General features: G+C 47.5%; 1 long non-coding RNA gene and 1 other non-coding gene across 2 annotated transcripts; both read left to right on the forward strand.

The window, feature by feature from the left end:
• Nucleotides 1-2,846: 2,846 nt before the first annotated feature.
• LOC120231997 lies at nt 2,847-2,969 on the forward strand. The gene has a single exon (XR_005528472.1). It is a non-coding gene; the product is annotated as a small nucleolar RNA SNORA17 (small nucleolar RNA).
• A 4,702-nt stretch (nt 2,970-7,671) lies between these two features.
• Nucleotides 7,672-14,075, forward strand: LOC120231974. Its single transcript, XR_005528464.1, has 3 exons — nt 7,672-7,821; nt 9,090-9,177; nt 13,972-14,075. It is a non-coding gene; the product is annotated as an uncharacterized LOC120231974 (long non-coding RNA).
• Nucleotides 14,076-14,277: the final 202 nt, after the last annotated feature.

Raw genomic sequence — 14,277 nt, forward strand, 5'->3', positions numbered from 1 at the left:
GAGCCTGAGGAATTTGGGCCCAGTCTAATGTTCAGTGGGAGGTTTTTTGTTTCCTTGCACCCTAAAATCTGGTACTAAATCATCAATAATGTAGAAAAGTTTTATCTGCCGTCCTTGACTCCGTTTCTTATCCATCAAGTAGGAGTTCTGAAGTTTGCCCTACACTGTCAGGAAGTTCAAATGACTGTCAGCTCCATAAGGGTGGGGAGTCTGTGTCTGATCAGGCTGTATTCCCAGGAGCGCCCAGCACACATTTGAGGAAGCAGTGGACATGATAGTCTACAAATCCCTTTAAAAGCCGCAATAGGAAGCAGCTGGCAGGAGAAAGGACTCCAAGCCAGAAGAGGGCGCTGTTCAGCGAAACAAGGTTTAGGGTAAGGAAACCCCAGGATCTTTCTGCAGGGTTGTGGGATTGAGAATTTGCATCTCTGAGCTTTCCTTTACACTCTGGGATTTGGGTGATCAAATCATTCTAAACTCCTATGTTGACTCTTGTCTTCTAACTAGGAAAAGTGACTAAGACGTAGTTTATTTCCTCTATTTCACATTCTCTTAGTGCTTTAGGCACTTAATACAGATGTGATTATTTTTGGGGAGAGCGGTGCTTAAAACAGCAAGCAGTTTATTATATCTCATGATTTTGTGAGTTAGGAATTAAGACAGGCATTGGCCAGGAAATCCTTCTGCTCAGTCATGACAAAGACTGATGTCCTCTGTGGTATTCAAGTGGGAGATGGGCTGGGCTGGAGTGTCTAATATGGCTTCACTAACATGATACGGATGTAATTTTACATTTTATGTGGTTATTTGACTAATGTCTGTCTCCCCACTAGTCCAGAAGCTAACCAGGGGCTGGAGCTGTGTCTGTGTCTATTATTTTATTGCTAGTGCCTAGCACAGTTCCTGGCCAATTGAGACTTAGTAAATATTTGTTAAATAGATATTTGTTGTATCCATGATGTAATTTTTATAAAGAGCATCAGGATCCTCAGAAAACAGGCATTGGTGGGAGTTAATGATGATGATAATAGCTCAATAAGTGCCAAGACTAAGTAAGTCAAGTCAAGTAACTGTATAGCCTGGCAGGTTGACATAATTTACCCCCATTTTACAGACGAGGAGCTGAGGTGGCCCTGACATAGCTTCTAAGGGTGACATATGAGAAACACCTTTTATATCACAAATCAGAGAATCTGGGGTAAACTCAGGAGCCCTGGAGGCCAAGCAAGTTATTAAAATGAGTTATCAGGAGATAAAAACCTGATGAAATGACAAAAGGCTACAGGTGTGTTTTCAAATTTGTCACAATTTGTCCTGATTCCTACTTCTATTATTATTTCAAATAATAGAAGCAAAATCACCCCAAGCGACGAGGTGAAAATTCACATGGATGTCTGTTGCCCTATTCACTTAAACTGCTCCTCAAAACTCCACATACTTGTTTCTTCTCCCTGGTTCTGTTTATTTTTGATGTTAATCCACAGCTGGACTGTCCCATCAACATGATGTATTGCTTCTTTAGTTTGATCAAACCACAGGCAGGCTTTTAGTCATGAGTGTGGCATCTCAAAGCCATCGTGGGTTAGTGAGAGTGTCCTTGACTGAAGTCATCAGAGGGATCAGAGCATTAATGGATTCTCTGATGCCTTGGCTTCCTATGGGCTCTATCCTGCCTGAAAGGCTCTTCTAGATCTTGTTCCTGTGATGGGGAAACACCACCAGGTTCCAGGAAATCCCTGCCCGGGCAGGGAGCTGACTTCCCGGTTGGTATCCCAGGGAGGTTCAGCTCAGCCTCTGCGGCCAATCAGCAATGGAGCTGCTTTAGACTGACAAGCAAAACGAAGCCCCACAAAAAGCAGCTGGAACTTGAACAAACAGATTTGGGTGAGGCTGGGAGGGGAGTCAGGCCTGGCGTCATCCAGGCTCTGGGCCAGGCTGTTGTCATGGGGACAGCCAGTCCGTTTACTAGCGGGTAGCTGAGCCAGTTTTCTGAGGGGGAAGCCTAAGGACGGGGGGCGCTGGGGTGCCCAAGGGGGACTGTGCTTCTCCAAGTGATAGAAACCCACAGAAAAGTCAGGGCCACATCCAGAGAGCAGTGCCTTGTCATAGGGGCCAGGTGGGTGGCCTGGGGAACAGTGGGCTCAGAGAGGCTGGCCAGCCTGGGAGGGAGGGAAGCGGCCACTGAACTAGCAAAGAGGCCTCTGGAAAGGCTGGAAGGCTGGAAGGCTTTCCGGGCAGAAAGGATTTGCAGCTGTGTTAGCTTTCTTGGCAAAACATGAATTGAAGTAGATCACAGAGTGCTTTAAAGCAACAAAACAAAACAAAACAACAACAACACAACAACACACACACACACACACACACACACGCCAGTGGATGAGAGGGGGTCTTTGGGAATCTCAGAAGTAGAACACGCAAATGTCTTATGTTCCTTTCCAGGAGCTCTTTTTCTTTTTTCTCTTCTCTTCTCTTCTCTTCTCTTCTCTTCTCTTCTCTTCTCTTCTCTTCTCTTCTCTTCTCTTCTCTTCTCTTCTCATTTCTTTTCTATTCTTTTCTTTTTTCTTTATTTTCCTTTCCTTTCCTTTCTCCCCTCCCCTCCCCTCCCCTCTCCTCTCCTCTCCTCTCCCTTCCCCACCCCTCCCCTTTCTTCCCCTCCTCTCTTCTTCTCTCCCCTCCTTTCTTTTTTGCTGATGTCCACAAGTCAAGTAATTACTTGGAGGCCAAGAGGAACAAACAGCATTTGGCGTAAAACAAAATGTTAGAAAACATGTGCTTTGCGGGGCAGGGCCTGCCAGGGGTTGGTGTCCACGTGGGTGGGTTACTTCAGGGTGAGGAATAGACACCCTTCTGCTCTCGGGACACTGCAGATGTGGCTGCATGTCACACGTGGGTCATTAGGTGGCAGGAAGAGAGGCTTGTCTCACTCAGTGTTCTGGCCCATGATGTCTGGATATTAATAGTCTGACACTGACCAAAAAAAAAAAAAAAAAGACTCTCTGCCTAACGTGCAGTATTAGCAAAACAAATACAGTGGAGGAAAGAATCCCGGTACGTCCTCCAGAAATCTTGCTGCAGAAGTGCCTGCCACACCAGAGGACAAACACTATATGATTCCTCTTACCCGAGGTCCCCGGAGCAGTCACATTTATAGAGACAGGAAGTAGAAAGGTGCTTTCAGGGGCCGGTGACAGGGAGGAGGCAGCTAGCATTTCATGGGTATGGAGTTCCCATTTGGGAAGATGACAAGAGTTCTGGAGACAGACGGCGGTGATGGAGCGCAGCCGCAGGAGTGTGCCTAACGCCTCTCGACTGTGCCCTTAAAAATGATTAAAATGGTAAGTTCTGCCTTATGCATATTTTGCCGCAATTTTAAGAAAAGTGTCAATTAAAGACTGTCTTCTTGCTGTAGCAGGAGACAGTGGCATTTGAAGGCTGACACTCAGGGCTTGCTGGTTCTCCTCTCTGAGCCTCAGCTGTGTCCTCATAAAGAGCACTCAGGTCTTTCTGCAGAAGAATGGATGTGAAAGCACTTGGTGAACTGAAATGCACCATAAGAACATGAAATGTGGTGGAGATATTATTTCAAAACTCATTGTTAAGGCACCCGAATGTCGGGGGAAAAGTTAAAGTGAAATGGAGGAACTTTGGAAGAAACTAAGGAGAGGATTATATTTGGCAATTAGAGGACCTGGAAAATGCCCCAATACCTTAGGAGAGTAGGAGAGAATTTGGGGCTGGTTCTTGGGCACCAGAAGAGAGGACCAGCTTAGGCCATCCCAGCGATTTAAAATACTTCTCCCTTTTGCTTTGCCTAAATTGAGAAACAAGTTAAGCCCACCCATCAAGAGGAAATGAAACGAAATGAAACAATGTCAAAACATCACCTCTCAAATTTCATGAAGGGAAATGGTACAATTACAACACAATGGTGGGTCAAAGTTTCTGTGATCTGGAACCCAAATGTGCTGGTGGAACTCAAGTCACCATGGATCTCATTTACTGTTACATTAATGAAAAGCAAGTAAATCAAAGCCATTAAGTCCAAGCAATTTTTTTTCCACTTAAAGAAATAACGCCATTCACTACCACCAGCACCACCACTTACCAACATCTGTTAGGTTAGCGTATATTAGTGTGTGCCAAGCCCTCGTGTAAATGAGGGACACACTTCAGGAGTCTGGGTGTCTCAGTCGGTTGAGCATCCGACTTTGGCTCAGGTCATGATCTCACAGTTCGTGGGTTCGAGCCCTGCGTCGGGCTCTGTGCTGACAGCTAGCTCAGAGCCTGAAGTCTGTTTCAGATTCTGTGTCTCCCTCTCTCTGATCCTCCCCTGCTCATGCTCTCTCTCTCTCTCAAAAATAAATTAAACATTAAAAAAATGAGGGACACACTTTACCTTTTCATTTCTTAGAGCAACCATGCAAGGTAAATCTTTTTTTTTTTTTTTTTTTTTGTGGATAACATGAGAGTCATGTGTAGCAGTTTGTTCTTTCTGGTTGTTTCCTCATCCATAAAATGAGAAGTTACAGCCAGAGCCATCTAGCACCTTGTTCCTGGTCACACAGTTGGCAAGTAGTAATGTCAGGATTTGAACTCACGTCTGACACCAGAGCTCTGTACCAGAACACCACACTACTCTGGAGAAGACACTATGGCTGAGAAGCTTATGAAACAAAATCAGAAAGGTTTGCTCTGGGAGCAATTAGAATGAGCAGCTGGTAAATTGCTTTATCATGACATTCCATGATGTCACGTTGACACACCAGGGGGAAGAGCAACGAGCCTCATGAGTGTGTGTCAGCAGGGAGTTGGCTCTAAAGTTGGATGAAACCACCATGTACAGAGTATGAAAAAGGCTCAGCTGAGTTTTGTAGGTATGTAGGCAGGCATGTGCTGTGTCTCGTATGTTTTCTTCTCTTCGTTGTATGTCAGATGTGCTATGGATGTGTTGTGTTATGTGTGCAGTCTGTGTGTGTGTGAGTGGGTTGTGTGAGTGAAGGAGACTGGCCTGATGACTGACATCTTCAACATTGAAGACCAGACCCCCAACAGCCCACGCGTGGCGCCCATGGTGAGCCAGGCCCACCTCTTGGTGCCTCACATGTGATAACGCCTTAATCTTCACAACAGTCCTGTGCAGGAGCTACTAAGGGCAGCCTCACTTTATGAATGAGAAGTGGAGGCACATAAGGACCCACCAACTCACTCTAGACTACCCAGATAGTAAGAGGTGGATCTGGGGTTGGAAACCAGGGAGACTGACTCCAAATTCGTCTTTTTTCCTTTTCTTAATTGGTGCCCCCAGATCACCATGTGAAAGATGATAGAACTATCCTCCTCATTCTGTGGGTGAAGAGCCTGTGGACGATGTGAACACGTGTTGGCTGAGACAATCAGCCAATTAAACACTAGCCAAGGTGAGACAGGTGGCCATTGCTGGCCTTATAGTGCATGTGTGATTTCTTTTCTTTTCTGAAATATTTATTTTTAAGTAATCTCCACACTTAATGTGAGACTCGAACTCACAACCCCAAGGTCAACAGTCTCATGCTCTACCAACTGAGCCATCCAGGCACCCCCGCATGTGTCATTTCTACCAATTTAATGATGATTAAGAGTTGAAAAGGATTGGGGCGCCTGGGTGGCTTAGTCGGTTAAGCGTCCGACTTTCGCTTAGGTCATGATCTCGCGGTTCGTGGGTTCGGGCCCCGCGTCGGGCTCTGTGCTGACTGCCAGCTCAGAGCCTGGAGCCTGTTTCAGTCTGTCACTCCCTCTCTCTCTGACCCTCCCCTGCTCACACTGTCTCTCTCTCTCCTAGAAATAAATAAAACATTAAAAAAAAAAAAAGAGTTGAAAAGGATTGATGTCAAAATCTTGCATTTCACGCTTGTGAAATCTGTACAGACAAAATAGTTTCATTGATTTTTTTCCCCTAAAACTGGGGACCACCTAGAGAGGCCCCATGTCTATGGATCAGATGTTTTCTGGCACGTGAGGACAGACTGTGATTTATTTGAGATAGGGTGACATTTCCTCTCTCACCTTTCTCCACTTGCCTTCCTGGGGCCTGTGGCTTTGAAGTGGAGGATAAAACAAAGCAGTCTTTGGTAATGCTGCTCAAGGTGGAGGAGACTGAACCTGTTGCTATAGCAACACAGGCCAATGGTTCTCCATCCATCCAGCTAACCAACCAATGCCTACTGAGCACCTGTTTTGTGCCAGGCCCTGTTTTAGATGACAAAAACTCAGAGATGAATGAAAGAAAATAGTTGCTTTTGTGGAGCATCTATTCCATCAGAGAAAAGACATCAAACAATTAAAGAAACATAAACACAATAGAAGTCCAGGCAGAGATAAGGGCTATGAGGAAAATAAAGCAGGGAAAGGGGGAAGAGAGTAAGTGGCCTAGTGTGGCCACAAGGGCTTAACTGAGGCTCTACAAAGTGGTTCATCTAATTGCATAAAGAATTATCTTAAACCTCCCAAGCCAAGCCCCCCACTCTCAGTGGACTTCTTTCTTCTTGTTCTGCTTCTCCCATGGGATCTGAGGGTAGCCAATGACCCCAAACCCTCAGCTGCAGAATGGAAGTAGGTAAGGGTCATTAGGCAGGGGATGGATTGCCTCAGTGATCAGTTCAGATTGTGAAGTGCGGAGTATGACACTGACATCTTCTGATGGATATAGTAGTAAATCTCTCTCCTCCTGATAAAGACACAGATACAGGGAGCCCTGGGTCTATCTTGTGACCTCGATGGAAACCATCCCGAGGACAAAGCCCACCCATGAAAGAGGGTAGAGAGCAGAGAAGTGGAGCCAGACACCCAGTTGCTCTCCAAGCACACAGCACTGGAGTTTTCCCTTTGTGAACCAATCCATTCATTCAAAACATTTTGAGTGCTTATTATGTGCTAGACACTGTTCTACATGTTTGGGGGGAAAAAAAATCCCTGTCCAGTTTTTGTTGGCCTTTCTTCTAAATGGGAGGAGTGGTGGGCATATGATCATCAGAGTCAGACTTCCTGGGTTTAAATCCTGGCTCGACCACTCTGTGGCTGTGTGACATCAGGCAAGTTACTAAACTTCTCTGTGCATCGGTTTCCACACACAGAAAGGTGTGCCTATCTTTCTAGTGCCTACCTCATAGGATTGCTGTGAGGATTAAGTGAGAGAATGTGGCGGGCGTAGGACGGGACTGGGCATGGCATGAGCGCTTGTTGTGGGAGCTGGGAGGTGCCACCCAGTCCGCACTTGGGGAACGGAGGACTTCTGTCCCCAGCCACTGGGAGTCCTTTATAAGCATCGCCCCAGCTGAAGATGAGCGTGTTGCCCCAAGGCCAGGGCCTCTTTCTGGGAGTGGCCTGCATCCAACGACTGATGTACAAGTTGCTATAAAGGCCTGGCCCCCTTGCCTCAACTCGGGACAACCCTGAAACGTCACACAAGTCCTGGAACTTTCCATGGGATTGATGGAGGCCTTTGTTGGGCTTCCAGCTCAGCTCCACTTCTCCCTCTGCCCAATCCTGCTTCTTTTTCCTCCCTCTCTGTGCACACCGATCCCAGCAGCACGTGGTGCACGCTGGTCTCGGGGTATCTTCTCAGGAACCTAACCTATGACTCAGTAAATGTTAGTTGTTACCGTCATCATCTTCGTCATCCCCATCCAGAAGCATCTGAAGTGAGAGAGAAAAGAAGAGAAAGTGCATAAAGGAGAGAGGTTCCTACTAACTGGGCAAAGGTGACCCCTTATGGGGCAGAGCAGAATGGCTAGAACGAAGACCCCACACCTTTTGTGGAGCTGAAGGTTTGTTCCACGGAGGAGGGTGAGTCCATCTCCAGTTACTTCTGTGTGGATTGGAATTGGTGGCTTGAGCCTCAAGTAGAGCTCTGTGTATGAGCTGGACTGGCCAACAGTAAGATTTTTATTTCTTAATGGACTGTACCACCCTCTCCCCTCCAATATTAAGGGTGTAGTACAGGGTTACACTTTTACCTTGTTATTCAGTTTCCTGCCACGGCTATTCTGGGAATTTGGCAAGCACTTTTCACATATAAAAGCTCAGCTTTTAGTGCTGTGATGGGTGGACCAGCTGGAAAGGGATGGAGGCTCCTGGTTTTATAGTCGTATGGGGGCAGGAGTTTGCTTTCTTGAATCTGGAGAGATCTCAGGACACTGGTTATTTACAGGCTGAATCTGGCCAGTGAAAACCAGGATTTAGCACATACCCTGTTCATAGCTTTGCTGGAGGGGGAAGCTTGCTTCTGCCCTCTGGCTTTTTAAGTGCAGTGATCATGACGCAGGAAAGTAAACTGGCTGAGCTGTTTCTAAAATGCTAATGGATTCAGTTGAACCCCAGACATCATTCAAGGGCCCACCCTGGGCAAGCACTGTGTGTGTGTGTGTGTGTGTGTGTGTGTGTGTGTGTGTGTGTGTATGTATGTGGGCAGGTCCCTACCATCTGTAGGCGAGATAGGCTATGTTCCCAAACAACACATCACATGGCACACTGGACTTAGAACCAGTCAGACCAGTGCTCAAAACCTGAGCTGAGTCCGAGTTCTGTTACTAAAGGACGTGGTTTTATATTTGGGGTGACACAAAGCTCTTTAGACCAGTGGGTAAGAGATGGTAATTCCAGAAAAAGGAACTGTCTTGAATTTGCCATGTTATTTATGAATATTCAATTTTGCTATAGAAAATGAGAGAAATTAAGTATAGAAGCAAGTGGCTTATGAGATTTTTTAGATACAGATAGAATAAATAGAACATACATGGGTGGAATATAGCTCAAATGAGAATGTTACTTACAGACAAGGAATGAGAAGACCAAGTAAACCTTAGGGATTTATGAGGCAGGGATCACGTCTTCTCTAGATTGAACAATGTCACTCCTATGTTGACCACTCCCTGGTGACCTCCAAGAAACATGGATAAAACCCACAGCTGGTGAGCGGATGCTCAGCTGGCTCAAGCTCACTGGGGTGCTGCAGTGTGAACAGGTATACTTGACCTTGAGTCTTCCCCAGTAGAGGCAGTTTGTGTGCTTACTTTGGGCACCACCTCCAGCTCTTGCCCTTGGCCTGCCCTCAGGTCTCACCTCTGCAGCCACACCAGCGGGAGAGAAGGCTCTGTGGCGGAGAGGACGAGGTACATGAATGCTGCGTAACCCTGGACTCAGGTAGGGTCGTCCTGTCTCTTTACCTTTCTCCTTCTCACTGTGTGTTTTAACTTGATTCAATAAATGGTGTGATTCAGGGTGCCTGGGTGGCTCAGCTGGTTGAGCATCAGACTCTTGATTTCCACTCAGTCATGATCTCAGGGTTGTGGGATCGTGCCCCATGTCGGACGCCACACTGAGCGTGGAGCCTGCTTAAGATTCTCTCTCTCTGCCCCTCCCTCTCTTTCAAAAAAAAAAAAAAAGTAAAGATAAAATAAATAAATGGCTTAATTTGGGCTGTGAGCCTCTCTGTTCCGTGACCTCTGGCATAGGTCTGCCTGGGCATATCGTTAGAAGCCACTATTGCCTCAGGGTAACTTCTCAAATGACAGGGGAGTCGTAGCTCAGGCTTCCTGGAAGCAAAACCCAAGACATAAATTCTTCTGCAGGTAATTTATGAGGAGGTACTGTCTGGGGAAATAGTCTGTGAGGAAGTGAGAAAAACAGGATGGGAGGAGGGAGGAGACCACACAAAGATGAGGTTCAGCTGAAGTGTAACCTCGGCCTGGTCCCGTGGGCAGCTCTGAAGCATGGACAGCACCGCAAGCTTGACCTTCCTTGAGGTGAAAGGGCAGCCTTCTGTGCCTTGTTCCAGGGAATGGACGCACCGGCCTAGGAAAAGGGGTCTGGGGGCGGGTATTGGCAGCACCTGCTACAGGTGGGTTACAGTGGCAAGGGAGGGAAGAGAGAACTTCCCAGGTTGGTAGGTTGGTAACCCAGTGGGGGAAAGGACTAGAAAGGCATGATGCAATATGACCAAGGGCTCAGACCCCTTGGAAAGGTCTGGAGGTCAGAGCAAGAAGTTAACACCTGATTCCATGGGTGGGAAGCCATAGGGAGCCATGGCGTGTTCTTGAGCGTATGTGTAACTTGGAGCAATGTTTAGGAAGAGAGCCATATGACAGTGGCATGTGAGTTGCAAGGAGGGCCCCTGGGCCTGGTCTGGGCACTACTACAGGTAGCTTAATGCATCTCTCTGCAGCCTTTGGGGAGCTCGGTACACTCAGCAGCTACTTTGCCAGGGTCTAGTGTTGTAGCCTTCTTCCTGGCCTCAGTCTTACATGATTCTCTTAAGAATCAGCCTTGTCCTGAAGGAAAAGGGGCTGGAACCATATCCCCAAGAGGTCAGCCTCCCTGGGCCAGGCTAGGGAGGGGTGCATTGCTGAAGGCTCTCCCTCAGAGAAGAACACCTCGTAAAAAGCTCAGCACAGATCTGGGCCTGCTACAGAGGTCTGATTTGTGCTGGAGTTATACAAACTGAGCTGGCTCCAAGGAAGGTTACCTGATCTCTAAGTAATACAGAGCTTTTAAGCCTCTGGCTTCTGTCCGAGGCACCATGGCCACCTGATCAGCGGCAGCTGAAGATTCGTGGCCTCAGACCAAGCCAGCCTCCAAGCAACGATCCTTTCTCAGGGCAGAGGTCTTCAGTGTCTTGATATCAAAACGTTAAGGGCAGTGGTTCCTAAACTCCAACATGCAGAAACACTACCTGGGGTGCTTTCTGAAAGCACAGATTTCTGGGCACCCCCCAGTATAAGCCCTCTGGAGACAGGCCAATGTATCAGCTAGGAACAGTCTAGGTTATGATGCAGTAACAAAGGAGCCATTGAGTTCATTTCTTCCTGACTACGTGGCCGTTCAGACCAGCAGGGGGCTCTGTTCGTTACAGTCACTCAGGGATCCAGGCTGGTAGAAGCTCTATGTTGACATGTGTTTCCACAATTGCAGGGGTAGAGAAAGATGACGCTGGCTCTTGAGCCACGCATTTCTGTCTGGAAATGAATGGGTGTCACTTCTGCTCAAATTTCATTGGCCAAGTAAGTCCCATAGCCAGGCCCCAGTCCATCAGGGTGTAGAAATGTAAACAGAATCCAGCCCACCACACCAATATCCACACATAAGAGCCCAAAAGTGACTTCTTTTCTCATGTCTTTGCATATGCTGTTCCATCTGTTCCATCTGTCCTATCCGTGCTTCTCTGGGCAGCTTTTCCCAATATGCCCCAGTCTCCAGGCCACCCTGAGGGCCCTGGCCTGATCTCTGTTAGGACGCATGTCACAGTGTGTTGCAACTGTCAGTTTGTCCATCCCCCCTGCCCACTGGACGGAGGGCTCCTGGGAGGCGGGAACACACAGTGGTCACAGGCCTTGTGGCTCCAGCCCCTGGAAGCAGGAGACGAGCAAGTGCTCAGGGACAAATAGCAGAGTGATGAAGAGCTGGATTCTGGAGTTTGCAGGAGAGGTCCCTCTTCTTTTCCCACAGGAACAGGGTATTTATGGACTTTAGAAAATGGGGAAGAGGAAGGCAAGGATTCTATGACTTCGGGATGAGCCAACTGCAGATAGAAGAAACTCCCGCTGTAGAAGGGGGCTTTTTCCAAGGCTTCATTGCCCCATCATGGAAAGACTCACCTCAAACCCGGGTTAGTCACTGCCCGGAGCTGCTGTGTCACCATGGGATGGATTTCAAGAGACCAAGAAGGGGACATTCTGCAGCTGGGGGGAAAATCCTTGCTGTCCTGGCTTTGGGGCTCCTGGGGCCCGTTAGAAGTCATTGTTAGCAAAGGGGCAGATGTTAGTGGTCCCTTCGGAGGAGCTTGGCCTGAGTCCTGTCTCTCCACCGCCTCTGGGGTCTGGGGAAGGAGATCGAGGCCTGCCCAGCAAGGGCATTAGCCTGACTCTGGTGGGGGGCTCTGCAAGGTCTGGGTCGCCTGTTGGGTGTCTACACCTGGCGTGACCGTAGAAAGGAGTCAAAGAGGCCGGGAACTGTGGGTGGGAATAAAATACTGCAGTGTTGAGCTGCACAAGGCGGGATCCATCACCGTGATCTTGACTTCTGGGGGCTCTATCTTTCTCCCCCTTCCCACCTCACACCTCGGGCTCTGGGGGAGGAACCATTTTCAGTTCTCAGAATACCCGGAGCTCTCCCACTTCTGGGCCTGTGTGTGCATTAACCCTGACACAAATTTCAGCCTCTTCACTGCATTTTTCACAAGAGATTAAAGTCTTCAAGTGTTTTTCCTCTTTGTTGTGGCTTTTCCTGAAGTTTGAGGGAGGGGACTGTGCTAGGGTGGGGTCCCCTGTGCAGTGCCCAACACTCAACTCAGCTCCCCGTTCCTTGCCCTTTGCCTCCCTCTCCACCTGGATCTCTTGGGGGCTCCAAGCCCCTCCCTCCATCATGCACAGTGCTCCCCCTGCCTTTATTTATTTTTAAAGTTTATTTACTTTCAGAGAGACAGAGGTAGTGTGAGCAGGGGATGGGTAGAGAGAAAGGGAGAGCAAGATAATCCCAAGCAGGCTCCCTACCGCCAGCCCACGGCAACGTGAAGAGTGAACCACCCTGAGATCACCACCTGAGCCAAAATGAGGAGTTGGATGCTTAACCCACTGAATCACCCAGGCACCCCCTTCCCCTTCCTTTAGAGCCTCAAGGCCGCAGCATGCCTTGGACTTGGACATGCGGCTTTTGCCCCAGTTCAAGGCCAAATCAATTCCTTGAAAAAGGAATTACTCTCTGTAAATAACAACCTCCTTGCTCAGCTGCTAAAATAACATCTTCCCCACCTCCTTCTAGGAGATTCCCTTCACCGGGGCCCACCTGGCCTTGTCAGGCCCCGCCCCTCTGGTCTCTGCCTACAGATTGTGCTTCAAAAGAACTGATTGTTCCATTTTCAGGACTTTTACGAGCTGGGCTGTTAAACTCGGCCATTATTAAACATTCACGTATGGTAATAAATACTAAAAATTCATCATTTCCTAATTACTTCAGCACGTTTTGCTATCACCTATGCTCTTGAAGTTATGTCCCTTGCATCCATATGGTGAAACCAGCATATATTTTGCAGGCTACTCTGCACCTCTTCTCGAATCTTTGTTTAGTATATTACACTGTGTCTTAGTCTGTTTGGGCTGCTGTAAGAAAATACATCAGACTGGGTAGTTTATAAATAACAAAAATATATTTCTCATACTTCTGGAGGTTGGAAGTCCAGGATGAAGGCACCAAGCTGGCTGTCTTCTGGTGAGGGCCCCCTTCCTGGCTGTAGAGTCAGTACCTTATTTCTCCTATGTCCTCACATGGTAGAGGGGGCAAAGGACCCCTTGGAGCCTCTGTTAGGAGGGCATTCATCCTATTCTTGAGGGCTCCGCCTTCATGACTTTACCATATTCCGAAGGCTCCACACCCTAATACAGTCACTGTGGGGGTTAGGATTTCAACATATGAATTTTGAGAGAGACACAAATATTCAGATCAGAGCACACTGATAGCTGGAAATCAGCCTTTGTGTGTATATTTACACCATGAAAACCAGCAAATACTATAAATCGGGGGTTGTTGATTGCCTAAACTTAGGGAAGTGATCGAGAAAGTGCAGGTTAATCTTGAGAGTGTGTAGCCATTGCGTTGTGAACTGTACAAAAAAGATCCAGGGAATATTCATTTGGCATTTATTAAATGTTTATTTATTTTTGAGAGAGAGAGAGAAACAAGTTGGGGAAGGGCAGAGAGAGAGGGAGACAGAATCCAAAACAGGCTCCAGGCTCTGAGCTGTGAGCACAGAGCTGGATGGGGGGGGGGGGGTGGACCTCACAAACCGTGAGATCATGACCTGAACCGCGGTTGGACACCACCCAGGCGCCCCATCGTTTGGTATTTAAAAACTGCTATCCAATTGGGCAAAGAAGTTGTTCCTGTCACTGACAAATAAGTGAAATCCCAACATACCTTTTTATCTCAGTTTTGTCTTACTAACAGAAACAAGAATATCAGCAAATATTCTGTCAGAACCACACCTGCTCATCAGTTCGAACGATGGATTGGCTCAAGACCCAGGTGTTAGCAAAAATCAACAAAAGTATTCTGTGAAAATCCATTAGTTGTATGGAATTTATAATAGGGTATGGTATGGTTTATTATTGATAAATTACGTGCTCTGCATCCTTCATAGCAGTAAAAGTCATGAACACACACAGAGTTTTCTGGAAAGCCAGTCGTTAAACATTTGCCAACACACCGCTGCCCAGTGTCTCCTGTTCTGCCCCTATTGCAGAACTCACCTAC

This window comes from Hyaena hyaena, unplaced genomic scaffold (genome assembly GCF_003009895.1).
Source record: "Hyaena hyaena isolate Hyena2069 unplaced genomic scaffold, ASM300989v1 scaffold_65, whole genome shotgun sequence".
Taxonomy (NCBI): domain Eukaryota; kingdom Metazoa; phylum Chordata; class Mammalia; order Carnivora; family Hyaenidae; genus Hyaena; species Hyaena hyaena.